Source organism: Alligator mississippiensis, chromosome 6, assembly GCF_030867095.1.
Source record: "Alligator mississippiensis isolate rAllMis1 chromosome 6, rAllMis1, whole genome shotgun sequence".
Taxonomy (NCBI): domain Eukaryota; kingdom Metazoa; phylum Chordata; order Crocodylia; family Alligatoridae; genus Alligator; species Alligator mississippiensis.
This window is the reverse complement of record NC_081829.1, coordinates 29,718,966-29,738,321: the sequence shown is the minus strand read 5'-3', so window position 1 is coordinate 29,738,321 and position 19,356 is coordinate 29,718,966.

Here is a 19,356-nt window from a genome sequence, read left to right as displayed (position 1 = left end):
GGAAGGGGACTTTGAAGGAAATGGGGGACTTCCCTTACAGCACACTCACGCTGGTGCCAGACTGAGCAGCAAGAAGGGCAAGGGGGTGCTGCCTCCTCAGATGCAGCATCACTGCCGTGGTTGAAAAGTGTTTCATGTCCATGCCATGGCTGATGTGCCTTTGGCAGTGCTGGCAGATGGCAAACCTGGGATCATCTGCCAGATCAAAATGCTCCTACACTATGTTACTCACCCACTTCTGGGTTGAGGGTGAGGATCCTACCTATCCCACTCCTCAGCAGGCTGAGGCACAACAGCAGGAGGAGCTGCCTCAGCTGAGCCACTTGCCTTCACAACCTCAACCTCCTCTGAGGTGCTGCTTGCCGGAGTAGACCTTGGTCTAAGGGAAATTGAAGGGGTGTGGAGCACAAACTCTGACTCCCCATCAGTCCCCAGAATTGCTTGAGCCAGCATGCTCTGCACCTCTGGTTCCAGCTCCAGCTCCTCCTCTGGCAGTGGGAGGCTCACATTGAGAGATGACATTGGGGTGGAGGAGACAGTGATTCTATTGCTGGTGCTTACTTCTGGACTGAGGGGAGGTGGTGCAGGTGCAGGGACATCAGGTGCAGACACTGCTCCCACCTCCTTGCTTCCACTGGCAGCAGAAGTGTCATGGTTGCTTGGGAAGAGAATGTGTCTATGTTGGGGGGGCAGGGACTTGCAGCTGTAGCTCTCCCCCTACCACATCTCCTTCCCCTGCCAGAAGACCGGGCACCTGCCTTTCCAGCATGCTTCATAGTAATCTTTCCTGTGCTGCAAAAGGTGTGTGTGTCACTCCTTTTGTGTTGTATGTTTTATTCCCTCTGTGTTGCATGCATGCACTGGACTCTTCTTTGATTGTTTGATTCAGTAAGTATTAAGAACTATGTAAAACATGTGTGCTGTCTATCTGTCTTCTTTTCCGCTGTGATGTATTTATTTAGTATGAATTATGAATGTGAAGTGTGACTCTGTTCTGTGTTTTATTTCCTCTGTGTTGCGTGTGTGCACCGGGCTCTTCTTTGATTATTAATAACTATATATGGTGTCTTCTTCTGTGATGTTCTGTTAACATGAATGTGTGACTACTACTGTACTTCTTGTTCTTCTTCTGTGTTGTAATGTGTACCTAAAATGATGCAGCTCCTTCTTCTAAGACCCTGAGTTCTGTGTTAGTTTCAATCTGAATCTGACTTCTGTGTTGTCTTCAGGCTCTACGTAAGCAAACTATAATAATATTAATAACTAATAAATACTATATATAATCTGACTCTCTTCTTCTATGAATATCTGATTTTTCTTCGTGTGTGTGTGTGTGTGTGTGTGTGTGTGCACGCACGTGCATGAAATCTGTGTGCCTCCCTGCACAGTGGTGGATCATGCTGGCAGGGAAAACACAGAACTTTCTTTTTTCAAAGTTTGCAAAACAAAAAGACAGCAAATATAAACTGAAAGAAATTAATTGGATAGTATTAAGAGATGCTAAACTAAACTAAGCTAAGCTAAGCTAAATCTTACCCAATCTTTTCTAACAACAAAAAGGAGCAGACAAGTAGCAACTCCTGACTATAAAGCAAGCCAGGCAGTGCACAGTACCTTTCTTATGCTGTTCCTCAGACAGAACCAGCTTACAAAAGGCACAGCAAGCCTGTACACAGAAGCTTTTATGCTGTTTCTATGTCCCTCCCCCCCAACACTGTAGTTGAAAAGGCAGTCAGAGAGAAATCTTGCTCACTGGCCACCTAGACATGTCAGTCTTCCATCCCCCCCCCCCCCACCTGCTCGCGCTCTTTCTTCTAAGTTTCTGTTTCCCCATACAGACAGCCCTCTGAATCTCTGAATCACCAAATCTTTTTCAAATCTTTCCTGAATCAATTCGGAAGCTCCGAATTGATTCAGAAAGCCTAAAACAGCCAGCGATTTGATTTGGACATACTGATTCAGCGTCCAAATCATCTGAATCTTTTCTGAATCTGGATCGCGGTCTGAAGCTTTGCACAGACCTATTAAACATGTCATAGTTGCATGTCTGTGTGAGGACTTCCAATTATTCCTGCTTGTTTCCAGGGCTCCTTGCCTTCATGTACAAACAACTGAGGTAACTAGCTGATTGTCCTACTTTGTCAGGAAGAATGAGGAGGCCTCCCCTGTTGTCCCTTCCTGCTTGTGCTTCCTCCAGGTCACCAGCTTCTTCACTTATCTCAGGACTTTGGTCTCCATCTCCTGGTGAACCTAGCACCTGATACATTTTCCATAGAAGATAGAGGAAGGGTCATCACTGACTTTAGTAGGAGCTAAAATGAAAATGAAGATGTGGGGATGAGGATTCATTTAAAAAGGCACAAAGTTTTTTTTAAGGATTCATCTGTAATCCCACTATATAAGAATGAAGTGTAAAACATATCCATTATTTTCAACTTGGTCTCCTCTTTATTCATCCCACATCAACCAAATTAAGTAGAAATCCTGACCAGATCTTTTTACATTTCTATATATAATTTTAATAGCTCTATTTTCACCTGCCTCTCCTGTGCTGAACAGGGGCAGCTATAGAGGGAGTGGAATAGTAACATTCCTCAGTCAGGTCAAACCCTGGAAACAGCAGCCAGGTACTTCCTCTCCCTTCCCTCTCAGCAGCCTCTCACACCACCCTCCCCCCCCACCACCCCATTCCCACTTCTCTTACTGGCCCCAGATGCCCCATAGGCAAAGATGCTCCCAAGCCTCCTGCCCATTCCTGCCTGGCTGCATGGTGAACCAGCCTTAGACTGTGGACCAGTGGCAGTGATGGTGGCAGCAGCAGGTGTGTTCCTTCCCTCTGCCCAATTTCTGCCAGTCAGACAGCAGGTGCAGGGAGGAAGAACCTACCCATTGCCACTACTGAAGCTGTCCCTGGCTAAGCCCAGCTCCCCACACAGCTGAGATGGAACAGAACAGGAGCGACTCTTGAGTTCCCCCCCAAGGAACAGCAGATAAGAGAGGAGGGAATGGGAAATGAAATGCTGCTGAACATAGAGAGAATGGGAGGGGGAGCTGAGCAGAGAGGGAGATTCTTACCTGATTCAAGGACTTAAAAAATCCCTGGCTGCATCTCCCGCAGCTTGGTCTACCCACCCTGATGGGGCCTGGAGAGAAGCTGGGAGTGGGGATGCTCCCACCCCCCCCACCCCCTTCACAAAATCCTGTATCCATCCATGGTGCTGCTCCTGTCTCAGGTATACTACATTCTGCTCCAAGAGTGCTACGAAAATAACCTTTATAGAAACATATATCATTTCAACATGAACAACCTTCCTAGTTTTGTGTATGTCTGTATGTGTAAAAAATATGTATACATTGGGGGGGGGGGTGTTAAATGGGCCATATTCAATTTGGATTTGGCCTAAATCAGGGACAGTGATTTGATTAATTGATTGACATCACTGTCCTGATTCAATTTGGCCAAATCTGAATCTGAAAATTTGGAGAATCAGTGATTTGCATATAGACACAGCTTTAAATGTTCTTTCTATATACCTTGAGGTACAGGTGTGACTCATGAATGCTGCAATGGTGGGGCGGATGGAGCATCCCATGGAGTGTTGGGGGGGGGGGAGGGGGCTTCATGCTCATTGGCAAACCCAGAACTGGACCAGAACTACTTCTGGTCCACTTCCAGGTATGTCGTTGAGCACGTGGGGGCCCCCTCACATCCTCCTGGCTTGGCGATTGGCCACGGGGAGACCCCAGTTGCCCCCCCAGACCCAGGAGGGGGGCCACCCCACATGCTCCCCAGCAGACCAGAAGTGTTTCTGGTCCACTTCCAGGTTTGCTGCCAAGCATGCTGGGGAGCCCCCCGTGCTCCTGTGGGATGTTTCATCTGCCCCACCATCTCAGCATTCACAAGCCACCTGGTACCTTGAGCTACATAGAAAAAATATTTAAAGCTGTATCTGTATCCAAATCTTTTAATCTTTCCGAATCTCTCAGAATTGATTCAGAGGGCTCTGATTCAATTTGGAGAAATTAAAGGGTCTCTTGATTTGATTTGGATTCAGAGATTCGGCCACTGAATCAGGCCAAATCGAATCAGCAGCTGAAGCCTCTACAGCCCTAGTACACATATGTATGCATCTGTGTGTGTGTACATATGTACACACCTATATATACACCCACACAAGCACACACAGAAATGTGTATATAAGAGGGTGAATGCCAGCATATAAACCAGGACCTGAATTTTCAGGTTGCAGCATCAGTCCTATACAGAACACTTAAAGCAATGTACAACAGTATGAAACATGCACAACAAAACAAGAAGATAAACATCTCCATTTAACCACAACAGTGCCTGTGGGTGATGACCATTTTTAGATTCATGTTGCCAGTAAAAATGATTATTTTCAGATGACTGCTGGTTAGGGGATTGCAAAGTTATGTAAATTATGCATTCAAGTTGTTTTGCGGTTGCCTCTCTCAATTCCTAAATAAACCATTTTGTAAGATGATTATTTTTTCTCCAGGTGTATTTTTTATCAATAGTAATTTATTGCTGTTTCTTTTTAAAATAAAATAAGAAGACTTTTCTTTTGGCAGTATTTTTCACACTTAAAAGTACAAGTGATAGTAAAATAGAACATTCATGGTAGTTAGATGATTTGTCATTTTTTTGCCAATTGCAAAGTTTAATGATGGTTGTTGTTATTACAGGATGAATGTTTACTTACAATTATCACACAGTGCTATGTGTGGTATTGTAGCTAGAATACAAAAATCTGAATTACCAGGGCAATCAGATGACATTATGTGCTAACTGAGGATAAATGAAGTTCTTCGAACATAAACCCTTTTGCATTATTTGATTTGGCTTGATTACATTTCACAAAGTGTTTCTGACCAGTAAATAGAACTTCCATTGAATTAAGGCCAGTAGGAATTTTGTGGCTACACTAACAAATAAATTACACTGGGTATTTAACAAAAACCTTCACCCTTTTTCTGATTACCAATGTCAATGTTACCATGTAGCTGAGACATAGTTTCATAGTAGCTAGGGTCAGGAGGGACCTGAACAGATCATCTAGCCTGACCCCCTGCCACAGGCAGGAATGAATGCTGGGTTCACAAGACCCCAGACAGGTAATCATCTAACCTCTTTTTGCATTTACCCAAGGTAGGGGCGAGGACCACTTCCCTGGGAAGTTGGTTCCAGATTTTGGCCACCCTGTCAAATATTGCCTTCTGATCTCTAACCTAAACCTATTCTTCATCAGCTTATGACCATTGTTCCTCATCACCCCAGGTGGTGCTGGGGAGAAAAGGGCTCTGCCTATTTGCTGTTGATCTCCCCTGATGAGCTTGTAGGCAGCCACTAGGTCCCCCCTCAGCTTCCTCTGGCTGAGGCTGAACAGGTTCAGGTCCTTCTCTCCTCATACAGCCTGTCCTGCTGCCCTCTCACCAAGTGGGTAGCCCTCCTCTGAACCCTCTCCAGGCTGGCCACATTCCTTTTGAAGTGTGGTGCCCAGTACTGGATGCAGTCCTCCAATGTGGCCTGACCAAAGTCACATAGAGGGGGAGTATCACCTCTCTGGACTGGCTTGAGATGCATCTTTGGATGCATGACAAGGTATGGCTGGCCTTGCTGGCTGCAGTCTGGCATTGGCGGCTCATTTTCATCTTGGAGTCAATAATGACTCCAAGATCCCTTTCTGCCTCTGTGCTTTTAAGAGGGGAACTCCCCAGCCTGTATGTATGCTGTGGATTCCTTCTCCCAAGGTGCAGCACCCTGTATTTGTCTATGTTGAACCCCATCCTATTCTCATCTGCCCACTTTTGTAGTCTGTCTAAATCTAGTTGCAGCCTCTCTCTCCCTTCAAGTGTGCTCACCTCGCCCCACGTTAGTGTCATCAGCAGAATTGGACAATGTGCTTTCAACCCCCTTGTCCAAGTCGCTGATGAAGATCTTAAACAGTACAGGCCCAAAAACTGAGCCCTGGGGGACCTCACTGCTCACATCTCACCAGTTTGAGTACGACCCATCCACCACTACTCTCTGGGTGCACCCCATCAGCCAGTTTTTTACCCATTCAACTGTGTAGGCATCAACGCCACAGTTGCTTAATTTATTAATGAGAATGGGGTGAGAGATAGTGTCAAAGGCCTTCTTCAAGTCTAGAAAGACTATGTCCGTGGTGACACCATCATCCAAGGATTTAGTTACCTGGTCATAAAAGGCAATCAGGTTGGTCAGGCAGGACCTGCCTTTGATGAACCCATGCTGGTTGCCCCTGAGCATGATCTCCCCTGCTGGACCCCCACAGATGTGGTCCTTGATAATTTTCTCCAAGATCTTCCTGAAGACTGAGGTGAGGCTTATGGGCCTATAGTTACTTGGGTCCTCCTTCCTCCCTTTCTTAAAAATGGGGACCACATTAGCTAGTTTCCAATCCCCTGCCACCTGGCCAGATGACCACGAATGCTCATACAGCTGGGCCAAGGGCTCCATGATGACCCCTGCCAGCTCCCTCAACACCTTTGGATGGAGGGCATCTGGACCTGCAGATTTAAAAATGTCCAGCCCTTCCAAAAGATCCCTAACTACATCTGTGTTGACCCAAGGCCTGACAGAGCTATCCCTGAAGTGGTCCCTACCACTGGCAGGAGGGATGTCCTGGTCCTTGTTCAAGAAAACAGAGGCAAAGAAACTGTTAAAAGTATCGGCTTTCTCATCTGGCATAGCCACAAGGTTACCGTTTGAGTCTTGCAGGGGCCCTACATTGCCTGGTGCCCTCTTCTTGCCCACATATTGAAATAGAAATAAGAAGAACATCTAAAAGTATTTCCATTCAAATGATATTGTATGCACTGAAAAATTGGGCCACAAGAAAAGATATTGGAATAGATTATTAAATACATGTACTGAAACATCATCATTGAAGGGACATAGGAATAGAATATTAGCAGAATATGTAGCAAAATTACCCAGTTAATTTATGAAGACTATGACAAAGTCCTACATCTGCCATCTATTGTATGACGATTTCAGTGAAATGCAGAAGGTGAATTACAATTTAATTTAAATGAGATTATCTATAACAGTGGTTCTCAACCTTTTTAAACTCAAGGCTCCCCTTATTAATCTTGAGGTGTCCCATGGAAAATGCCAGCTCTTCACTTTTACTCTTTTCTTGACTACAGCAAAAAAATAGAACAATTCTTCTGTTGCAAAGAATTCAGAGCACAACAGATTAGAGTACTTTTGACACTGTGGATTTTGATGACAAATCTCTAGGTTTATCTTGTGAATCATATGTATATGTTGCTATAGCTAACAGTGCTAATACTGTGCCATACCGCATAGCATCCTTAAGGAGCTCACAGAACCCTGCTTGAGAATCACTGGCCTATAATTTTAAACATAATTAAATACAGATCCTTGTGGTCAGATCTTCCTGGGCTTTGAAGACAGGGTTAAGATATGACCTTACATGAGATATGGGACATATGCACCAGCTGTCCTGTTCAAGATTAATATTTAGTACACAACATCTTTCCTCTGACAAAGTGTTTTAAAACATTAACATACTAGTCTGCATACTCTTTACACAGTACTTCCTGGATGGGGAAAGAGAGGTAATAGATTGCATTGATTTCCCTAAGGTGACATAACATCTGAAACAAGGCTTGGAGTGGAACCAAGATCTCCTACACTCCAAATTGAGCATTTTACACACTACAGATTATTCTCAGCCTCTTTTTCTCTTGGTTAAAACAAAGAGTTGCATATCCAAAACCTGCCTACCCTTTGTTCCTCAAAAGCTTGATTAAATTAGTTATGTCTCTATTGTTGTGCCCTGAAACAATGTACAGACACAGCAGACATGTTTCTGGTTTAAAATATGGTAAATGTCAGTGTTTATGCATTTGTTAGCTTGCCTAATTATCCTACATGCTCTAAACCTCTCTGCAGTAATTACCACTCACACTACTGACACCTACTGCTTAGGGGAGCACTGATCAGCTGCAGGATTTCTTTACCCCTGAACCTGGCCAGCAAACTGCATGCGACACCAACAGATGTTTCTGGTTTTAAAACAGTGGGAACTTCATGAACTGTTTTCCCCAACCTCCCAGGAGTAAATGCCACCATGGTTGAAAAGTTGGAAACATTTGTCAAGCTCTGAGCAAAGCTGTGAACGAATGCTACAGTAATTTGCTTCTTCCACAGTCCATTTTTTAAAAACAGCAGATGAGGCTGGAGAAAAGACCATTAGAAAAGGCTGTGCTGTGTGTGGTTTTGCTGCTATGGGCTTGGTGTTATCTACATATGTACTGTAGTTCACAGAGAAATAGCAGGAAAAGGCTATTACTCTAGAGAATGTCTTATAACCCAATGTCTTTTGTAAGGGTTACAGAATGCCCATTAACTCACATGGTTGTTCTGAATTGTGTTTGCAGCATAAAGGGAATAGTTTGGCTCAGATTCCTGGGTTGTAATAGTGCAGGAAGAGAAAAGGAAAAAATCAATAAGTTCAGTGTAAGCAAAGTCAGAGCAACCTTTAAAATAATAAGACAAATCAATTTATTTCACAAATGTCTTCATTTCCAAATGCCATTGTTTGGTGCTTTCTGCTGTCATTGCCTATGACATTTGAGAAAACTTGCCTCTTCATCATTTAGGTGCAGCAGGAGTTATCATGTAACAGCCATGCTAAAAGATTATACATGTGCCCCAGTGAAGATCAACTGTAACAACCTTGTCCTATGGGGCAAAGAGGGTTGGGGAGGAGGGGGAAGGCAGGAGAGACAAGTTTTAAATATGGAAAGAAAAGCTCTACTTTATTGCTATATACAATGAAAAGTAATTACAGAGAAAAATGAAAGCTGTTTCTTGCTGTTAGCAGGAAGAATAAGGGAATTCTTCTCCTCTTTAAAGCTTGGAGTCCATTTTGATATAATTGGTTCCAGAATTATTTATGACATTAATTGCTGCATTATCGACTGCCTGTCAGCTCTTCTGGCAGTTAGTCCATCTTTCTTACCACAGAAAGCCAGCTCAGCCCAAACTAGACTGACAAGCTAATTATACCCATCTCCCCCTTCAATGACAAATGCTGCTCATCGGAAACCTTTCTAGAAATAAGCTTTCATTCTTTCCTCTTTTTCCTGAGCCAGACACAACCGATATCTCAAGGTACAGATCAGAGCTAAAACTCTGCTCACAGGGCTATTAGCTCTGAACATCTCACTTGAGCCAAAAAACCTAAGCATCTTATGTTATCAAACTGTATGTCACTCCATGATGCTAGTTTTCAGCAGTTGTGCACTGGGCCATGCCTGTCACTCACAGATGTGGCAGAAAGAGCAAATCTGACTGAATTAGCCAGGCCCTTCTTAACAGCAGAGGCAAGACACTGACAGCAATTCCAGGACTCAGAAAAAACACTTTGTGTTTTCCTCATTTAAATTTCCAGAATTAATCCTTTCAGCTTGTATTTTCTCTTATTCCGTACACAGAGCGGTGTGGTGCTCATGTAGGTGTTATGCTGGTGAAGTGGAAGGGTCGGGAAGAAATCTTGATAGGGAAGGATGAACCCACAAGATTTCAGTGTTTGGACCAGAGGGGTATCACTTTGCGTGACATTTTCCCTTCTATTGGCAATCTGGGGCTCTGGACATCTACCTGCCTAGGTCCCATAACTTTTATGCCATTCTTCACATACACATACCTAAATATGCATGCATCAGGCAACTGTTATCTTACCCTGTAATTTCATTCTTCATCTTTGTAAGAATGCACAATGGATCTGCTGACTCAATAGTTCCAGTAGCTGAAAACCATTTGGAAGTGATGAAAATTTGTTCTCATTGTATGGCTTATACAAAATGAATTAATCAGTCTTAGCCCAGTTACTGCTGAAGAGGATCCAATTAGGGCTGTGCGAAGCTTCAGACGGTGATTCAATTTGGAGGAGATTCAGCCTAATTCGGTGGCCAAATCTCAGAATCCGAATCGAATCAGGGGACCAATTTAAAGGCCCGAATCAATTCAATCTTTGGAAAAGATTCAGAGAGCTTTGTTGATTTGGGCAGTCCCCAGTAGCTACAGCAGGGAGGTGCAGCTGACTCTGAGCTGGTAAGTACTAGGGACAGGGGAGGGGAGGACTGGGGAGGGGGGAGGGGACCATGGAGGGATCCCTGCCAGCCTCCCTGACCCCCCCTGCTCCTCCAGCCACCCCTTGGCTGCCCCCACCTGCCCCAGCTCAGTAGTTTAAAAAAATGCCCCGGTGCTCACTGGGTGCTGCCAGGCAGGGGGAGGGGTGGGGGGGATGCCTACTGCCCCCCACAGCCCTGCACTGCATGGGGGACTCTCCAAGCCCCACTACCCCTCCTTGCTCCCCCAGTCCCACCACGGGTGCCCAGCTCCATCCCTTTAAGAAAAAAAAAAAAACACCAAGAAAAGCCCTGGGACTCACCGCTCCTGCAGCGGCCTTGGCGCTTTGGGGGCTCATGCAGAGCCCCCCCACATGGTGTGGGGAAATGGGGGGCAGCAGGGATCACCCCCCCACCACCACCAGCAGGAGTGGTGAGTCTGTGGTTTTCTCATTTTTTTTTTTAAAGGGCTGGAGCTGGCCCAGGAAGGGTACCCATGGGGGAGGACTGGAGGAGTGAGGAGGGGTCGGGGGGCTCATGGCACAGCCCTTCATGCAGTGGGGGGCAGTGGGGATCGCCCCCCACCTGGCAGTACATGGTGAGCCAGGGCTTTTTTTTCCCCAGAGAGCTGAGAGCTGGGGCAGGCGGGGAGCCATTGCTGGGCTGGGAGAGGGGCGGGGGGTGGACCTGGCAGCAGCCAAACCTGTGAATCAGATTCAGCTGAATCAAATCAGGACAGTGATTCAAATCATCTAATCGGGACAGTGAATTGAATCAGCAAATCGAATCACTGTCCCCCAACTGGCTGAATCCGAATCCAAAGCAAATACTAGCCACTTTGCACAAGCCTGGCTTCTACATCACAGAACCACCAACACAGCTGGCACTAGCAGGAATCCTTGTTGATAATCTCATAAGAAAACCTAGGTATTGCACTATCCACCCTACCCAGAAGAAACCCTATCAGATAAGACCTAAAGGACAATGGAGGACCTGGAAGAAAAGTTAATCTTACCATTCCCCAACTGCCCTTCAGTGCTCTCAATCTGGCACTTCTCAACACGAGAACATTAATTTAAACTGTTTTGGGAATTTCAACAAAATAAAATGGAGCTTGATATTTCATGGGCCCACAGTCAAAATAATGCCTATGGATGCTGGGGCTCAATAGTAATTTCTAATTTAATGAAATGGCACAAAAATTTACATGCTAAAACATAGCAAGGATGCCAATGACAATGATCACCAAGCAGTTCTGATTTATGTTCTGTCTTTTTGGATTACGTGTGTATTGTTTTATGTTTAAAAACACTCACAATCCATTGCCTGAACTGCTTAACTTTCCCCTTTTTGTGAGTACCAAGTTGCCAAGGAAAGTGGGGAGCAACTGAATACAAGTCTTGTGCATTTTACATGTTTTCTATTTAAACTCCTTGGGAAAAACAACACATAAATTGAGTCTGAGGCTTTACAAATTGGCTACTTAAACCATTCTATACCTATAAATTGTACAGTGCTGGAGGCCATCTTCCTTCAGACACTGTTCTTTCATGAAGCAAGACAACAAGTCCTGGAAGGAGAGGACTGAAATCCTGGTAAACAAATTATACACACTAAAATATAGTGGGGAAAGGCATGGGGGGAAAGGAGTCCAGGTACAGACAGAAACAGTACAGAGAACAATATAACAGTACCTTGTATTTTGCCAGCAAGCTACATTACATACACTCACAGACAGCAAAATATTCTTGATATATGATTTCCAAGAAAGGTAAAATAGACACAAAGTACATAACTGGTATTTAAATTCAGAGTGGTTACAAGAGAAAGGATCCCATCTGGAACTTCAAATGTCAAATGTGAGAGTATTGTTTTAATTCATGCATACTAGCAAGTACACAGCAAAAAGCATAATCATTCATATTTGGAGCAACACGGTATTGTACTCTTGCTGTAATAACACAGATACAGTTATATCTCTGTATAGTGTGAATTATTTTAAAAGTTCAGCTTCTGCCCACCTTAACCACAGGTTTGAGTCTACTGAACGTATAAAAACTGCTCAAGGTGACTAGGTGAATGTGGACTGTAGGACCTTGTGAAATGAATACTTAATGCAACATAGGATAACTGCAAAGAAGTCACTGATGAAGAAAAGAGTTCTGCATGTAGATATCTTATATACCATGCATACAAATTATAGACTCTATCAATGACCATCGGGTATCATTGGACAGAAAGAGGCATGTGAAGCTAGAAGCTAGCATGACCCCATTTAGACAATCTAAAATGTTAAATAAAAGAATTCCCTGAAATTTACAGTGTACATTTAGTACTAGTTCAGAGTCACAATTAAATCAGTGGCAAAACCATCACTGTGTTCAATGGCACTTGGATCAGGTAAGCATCTTTTGGCAACAGGGTCTATTATTTATGATATATATAGTCATTGTCTAACTTAATGGATCCCCAAGATGGTAGAAGCCTCTAATCTTACCACCATGTATGCTTACTGTTATTATCTATTGTCTGTATTACATCCTAATCACGATTGTGCAAGGTATTATATAAACATATTATTTAAAGGTGATTCGGGTTTTGAGAGTTTTTTATTTCTTACAATGAACAGTAATTGTGGGTACAGACAAATTATAATTTACCATTTGGATAACAAACATGAAAGATAAAAATATCTTTCTTGTTATTCATATTAGCAAATATATAAGGAAAAGAAAACCTACAATATTCTAAAGAAATGTTACTTGTAAAGCAATTAAGTTACAAATATATTATTCTTGAAGCATTCTGTTGTGGGTTTCATTTGCTCAGGTTCAATGAGTTATTATTATGCCTTAAAATGATACTCTTTCTGTCACCAAAATCTTTAGGATCACAGTGTGCTTTAAGGATACATTGACAGCTGAAATAAAGTCAGTAGGGTTTGTATATTGCTGACCTTGATAGCTTTTCACTTTAAAACATTTTAGAGGTACATGTACAACACCAGTAGTTGGGAAAAAAACTAAGCAAATGCCAGGAGATCTAATAGAAGCAAGATGCATTTGTTTTTGACTTCTAATTAATCAAGATAACATCTCTTTCAGCCATTAGACAGTAAAATCAATAGCCTGGGCAGTATGACTGCCAGTTAGACTTATACAACAACACCTATTATTGGCAAAACGGTGATGTATTTAACCATTTCATCCTTTATTATATTAAAAATGTGACCAATCTCTGTAAGAGCATGTAGGAAGGAGAGTTCAACGCCACAGCAAATTGTTCACCCTCTGGCTTCCTCCCCAAATCAACATTTGGCAAGTGTGGGAGCCAATGAAGGTCTGTAACCCAGAAAAGATTGACAAATCCTGAGATATTGCAATTTGCTCCTTACCAAGGAACTGATCCCGGGACAGCGAAGGGGGTGGCTAGAAGGAAGGGTGAGGCCATTGGAAATTGTTTCGTTCTATACCATGAGACAGGGCAGCATGTTCTTCCACAACACACCATTCTCATCTTGGGTCTGGATGCAGTTCAGAGGAACAATCCTATACTATTCTCAATAAAAAACTGAAATTCTCTATTCTTGGTTAAAATTTCTCTTTCCTCTATTTACAGCCACTTGGCTGCCACCCTTTCATGGCAGAGGGATGCCTTTCAGTCATGACTTGACTGGAGACCTCCATAGTACATGGATCCTGAACACCCTTGTTCATGTGAATAGTCCCACAAAATACACAGTTACTCACAAAGGGCTGGACTGGGACAGCCTGACTCATATATTAGCTTACAGTTCCATGGAGTGAAGACATTAGAATAAAATGAATGAAAAGTAAGGTACTTATTAATGTCAGTAACAGGTACTGATTTGGCCCCAGTAAAATTTAATCATAGAAGGAGTTATAGGCTTGGGCTCTGGGGGCCTTAGAGAAGAAATGCAGCTCTTAAAGTAAGCTTCTGGGTCCATGAGCAGCCAAGCATAAAGAAGAGAAAGTTTGAAGTTTTTCTACTTTATGGCAACCAGCTGGCCCTAACATCAGAGATCCCCAATGGTGGTTTAAAATTATATGTCCCCACTACAGTGAACACAGGTTGGCTAGGACATGGACCTATAGGTAGGGCCTGGTTTAAATTGATATTTTGCATTTTTTGTGAAAATCACAAAATTAAGTGATGTGCACAAAACAATCAATTTGCACATGTACTTGCCGAACCCCAGGGGGCTGAGCCCCTGAGTTTGTCAAATGGCCCCTCCCTCACCCAGTGCCAACAAGGTGGTACCAGCTGGGAGAAGGGCTGTTTGAGAGGAAGCTCATGAGGTTCAGCCCCCTGAGGCTGAGGCAGGCACATGCTGCACCATAATGGGTAGGTCTCCCCACCTTGCAGCCTACTCCCTGGGAGTCATGGGGGTGCCTGCACCACTGTAGCACCCAGTTCCCACCCTCTCTCCATGCTGGTGCACAGCTTTCCCTCCATTCACTGACCCCAACCAGGTGCTTGTCCAGTCTCCTCATAAAGACCCCCAAGGTAGAGGAGAGCACCACCTCCCTTGGAAGCCTGTTCCAGATTCTGGCAACCCTTACTGTAAAGAAGTTCTTCATGATGTCCAACCTAAACCTGCTCTCTGTCAGTTTGTGGCCATTGTTCCTGGTTATTCCATGGGGTGCTCTGGTATACAGAGCATCTCCTATTTCTTGCTGCTCCCCCTGATGAATTTGTAAATGGCCACAAGATCCCCTCTCAACCTTCTCTTGCGGAGGCTGAAGAGATCCAGGCCCCTCAGTCTCTCCTTGTAGGGCCTTAACTGCAGGCCCCTAACCATATGAGTGGCCCTCCTCTGGACCTTCTCAAGGTTATCCACATCCCTCTTGAAGTGCGGTGCCCAAAACTGGACATAGTACTGCAACTGCAGCCTGACCAATGCCACATAGAGGGGAAGTATCACCTCCCTGGACCTGTTCAGGATACACCTCCTAATGCATGATAGAGTGCAATTAGCTTTACTGATTACTTCATCACATTGGCAGCTCATATTCATCTTGGAGTCAGCTATGACTCCAAAATCCCTTTCTGCTGCTGTGCTGCTGAGAAGGTAACCCCCTAGCCTATAGGTGTGCTGGTGATTCCTTTTCCCTAGATGCAGCACTTTGCACTTATCTTTGTTGAACTGCATCCTATCCTTTTCTGCCCACTTTTCCAACATGTCCAGGCCTGCCTGGATTTGATCCCTTCCTACTAGTGTGTTAACTTTACCCCAAACTTTGTGTCATTCATGAATTTGGACAGAGTACTTTCCATGCCCTCATCCAAGTCACTGATGAAGACATTGAATAGCTCAGGTTCAAGGACTGAGCCTTGGGGGACCCCACTGCCCACATCTTTCCAGGTCAATACTGACCCATCCACCACCACGCTCTGGGTGTAACCCTTAAGCCAATTTGCCACCCACCTGACCGTGTAGTTATCTATGCTATAGCTGCTCAGTTTGTTTATGAGAATAGGATGAGATACTGTAGCAAAGGCCTTCTTAAAGTTTATGGAACCTCTGCCCCAGATCACAGTGTTTTGACCTCCTGCTGCATAATATTGCAGTCTCTTTCCTTCCTTTTTCCACTGCCTCCTCTCTTTGTCTTTTACTAGAAGATTTTTTACCTTAAATCACATTAGTATAAAGTGCATCACCTATAAATACTAATCCTATCAATTCATTATTTTATTTAAAAAAAAAAAAAAAAGCAATTACATTTTGGTACTCAGATATATAAAAAGTCAGGAAAAGTTTTTCAGGAGTTGTTCCAGCAAATCTGATCATGGCAGACAGGTTGATTTGTTCAATTTTCATTCATAGTTTTCTGTAAAAATGACTACAGCTAATAATAAAGCAAAGCAGGGAACTCGTGTAATCTACACAGGATAAGCAAATATAGTATACATACTCCATTAGAGCTTCTTGTGTTTTCACATTTGACAAACAAGGTTTAAAAAAATGAGCCAGTAATTATGATATTAAAGTATTTTAAAGCTATATTTGCCTGTTTTTTCCTATTGTGCATAATGATCAAATGTTCACTTAATTGCACTTAATAATGATAATCCTTGCATTAATTTATACTGCTACAAATTAGTCCAGTCAGGCATTTTATAAAACACAGAGTGCTATGAAAGTTGTAAGAACAGAAAATAAATTCTGAAAAACAGCACTGCACTCTAGGGGTCTTTTGACTCTTCTCTGTTTGCTGAGCTAGCAATTTATTATGCAGCGTGGGGTAATTTCCCTTTAAGGCAAATAGGAAATCCCTGGCATACATAAACTCTGTGGCAGAACAGAACCCAGAATTTGTTTCAGAGCTGATTAAATAACTCCCTTTTGCAATGGATTCCATAGAAAGGCTTAACTAAAACATAAACATCTAGGGTATTTTCACACACACACTTTTAAAAGCACCCGGCATTGCAATGCTTGCAGTTGGATAAGCAGCGAAATGAATATCAGCTCTGAGAAAATGGCAGCAGTGTGCTTTTGAACTAAAACACCTCAGAGGTGCTTTAGTTCAAAAGTGCACTGCTGCCATTTTCTGTGTGCTGACGTGCATTTCGCCACTTATACAACTGCACACAGTGCAGCGCACTTCGCCTCAGCTCGCATGCAGAGAAGACTTGATTTATCGAGTCTGCTCTGAAACAGCAGATCTCTGGTGCATTGTGGGAAAAAAGTATGAGTATAAATGTCCCTAGAGTCCAAATACAAAAAATAAGTGAAACGATTGTCTCCTTTGCTTAATCTAGTTTTCCCCCATGCTAGAATGTATTATATAGCAATGAGAAAATACCCATCGGCAAATATTAAGGTCAACATTATAATCACGTAAAATGTAGGAAATGTAGAATTAGGATTCCTACAATAACCTTAACTCTGCCCCTTTGTACACAGCACTATCCCAATATCATTACAGAATTATATGCAATTAATACAAATCACTCTATATGGTCATCTATTACTAGAAAAAAGATGCGTTTAAAAAAACATACTGTGGGGGGGCATATTTTGTTTATGTGTCTCCTTGCTGAAAAGGTTCTGCACCCCAAGGAATAGGAAGATTAAGATTGATACTCCAAAAGAGTACAATGATTTCTTTTGGTGGACTGCAGAGACATCCATCTACCAATCTAACTCTTTCAGGAAGTCTGATGCTTGCCAGGAGCTCAAATCTAAGATGTTACTGAAGTATTTTGAGTCATTTCATCCTCTGACTATTATCCTATGTATTAGGCTCATTTACATAAGCATTAAGGGCGTTTGTACATGACATGGCATTTGATCTGGGTGCATAATATCCTTTCTCCATAAGGCCAAGGAGCAGGGAATTTCTGGATTTATGCGCGTGATGTGCGCTGCCAGCCCACCCTGTAAAAATGTTTGTGAACTAGCTCTGGTGGTCCACCACAGTTTGCAGAATCACAGAGGCAAATCCTTTCCTGTTTGTGAAAGACCTCCTCCTCCCTGAAGGGCACAGCACTGGGATGTGAGTGATGCCTAAAGCCCACATGCAGTTAGGCAACCCCATGTCATTGAAGCCATCTATGAATTCCTGAGGATTCCCCAGGCAGATGTATTTGTTTGCAGGGATGTCCTGCAACAGCTGGCATACCTTGGAAGTTGCCACCCCAGCTGTGCAGGGAGCCACATCAAATGGTTCACAGTGTAGTGGAGGCTGGACAGGGTGGCCAGTTTCATGATGGCCATTGTCACTCTCTTGTCTGTCAGGATGGCCCCATGCATGTTAGTGTCCTGCCTCACAATCTGGGGCCCCAGCATCGAGATGATATGATAAAACGTCTCCCTGGTCCTTTGGAACATCTCCAGCCACTGCTGGTCATTCCAAGTGGTCAGCATGATTTGCTTGCACCAGTCTGAGTTGCTCTCGCGGGCCCAGATCATGCAAATACTGCTCCTAAGGTTTCTCAGTACAGCCCAGTCATCTACTTTGTATGCCTCTTGGTTCTCCCACTCCTTGGTACATCTCCATTTTCTTTTTCTCAATGATAGAAAAGCTAATATACACACTAATGTTGAATACCCTATCATCCTTATTCAGCAGTGCAGTATCTTCTATTACTCTCAAGGCCAGCAGTAGTTCAATCAGCAGCAGTGTCACCACCTCCTCCACCTCCTCACCCATGTCCTCCAGATTTTCCATGTCAGAGGAGTCTTCACTATGTTGTTTTCCATTCTCCGCTTCCCATTACTCATGCATTTCATCCTGATTCTCCATTTGGTCCCTCTCCATCATCAGCGGGGGGCAGGAAGTGGGGGGGGTTGAGCTCTGTCTAGCTGCATTAAATAGATGACCACTGCTTTTTCAACAATTAACCTTAGTGCACTGGGTGTTTGCACAGCCTTTGTTTGGTCCTGAGATAAGAAGCAGCAGATGCTCTGATGCATCAAGTCTTTGTTCAAGACAACTTGTAATCAAGGTTGTAAACATATGATTTTGCCATAGCCCTCTCCTGTTAATGTAAGACAAGGCAGGTAAATACTTTGGTGAGGTCAGTGAAAATAGACTGTGCTTCTGTAATAAACTTATTTTATTCAACAATAACAAAACGGCCTTCACTGTGGGACTAACTAGGGGAAGACAGGCCAAAACACAAGCAGGCAGGTGTGATAGATTTTTGCAACAGTCTGGGGCATTGAGCAGCCATCCCAATAGACAATGGCCTTACGTACCCCATGCTCAGGCCAATCCACAAGTCTTTTGTTAGTGCATGGGGTGCTTCATCACCTTTGGATGTTGCGAGACACAGGTGAAGACTTCACAATCTTTGGAATTTTTGTAGCATGTGTATAAAGCTGACCCCCAAATTTGCCATGGACCTGTCATGAATCAGAATCACTTGCTGTTGACCACAAACTGCTTCACCATGTCTCAGAAACCCCAGGCCAGCAGTACAGAGGTAACGGAGCAGGCAGCTGTACCTCCAACACCTGGGGACCCAGCTGGACCCAGGAAGAACTGCAGGACTTAATCGACATTTGGTCAGAGCAAAGCATCATAGACAAGCTGGAAAGTAGGAGAAATAAGCCTGTTTATATCTCCATTGCAAAAGTGATGCAGGCATGAGGGCACAATCATGACTGGACCCAGGTCCCATGCAAGATCAAGGCCCTGAGATCTGTGTTTTACTATGCTAAAGATGCTAACTCTC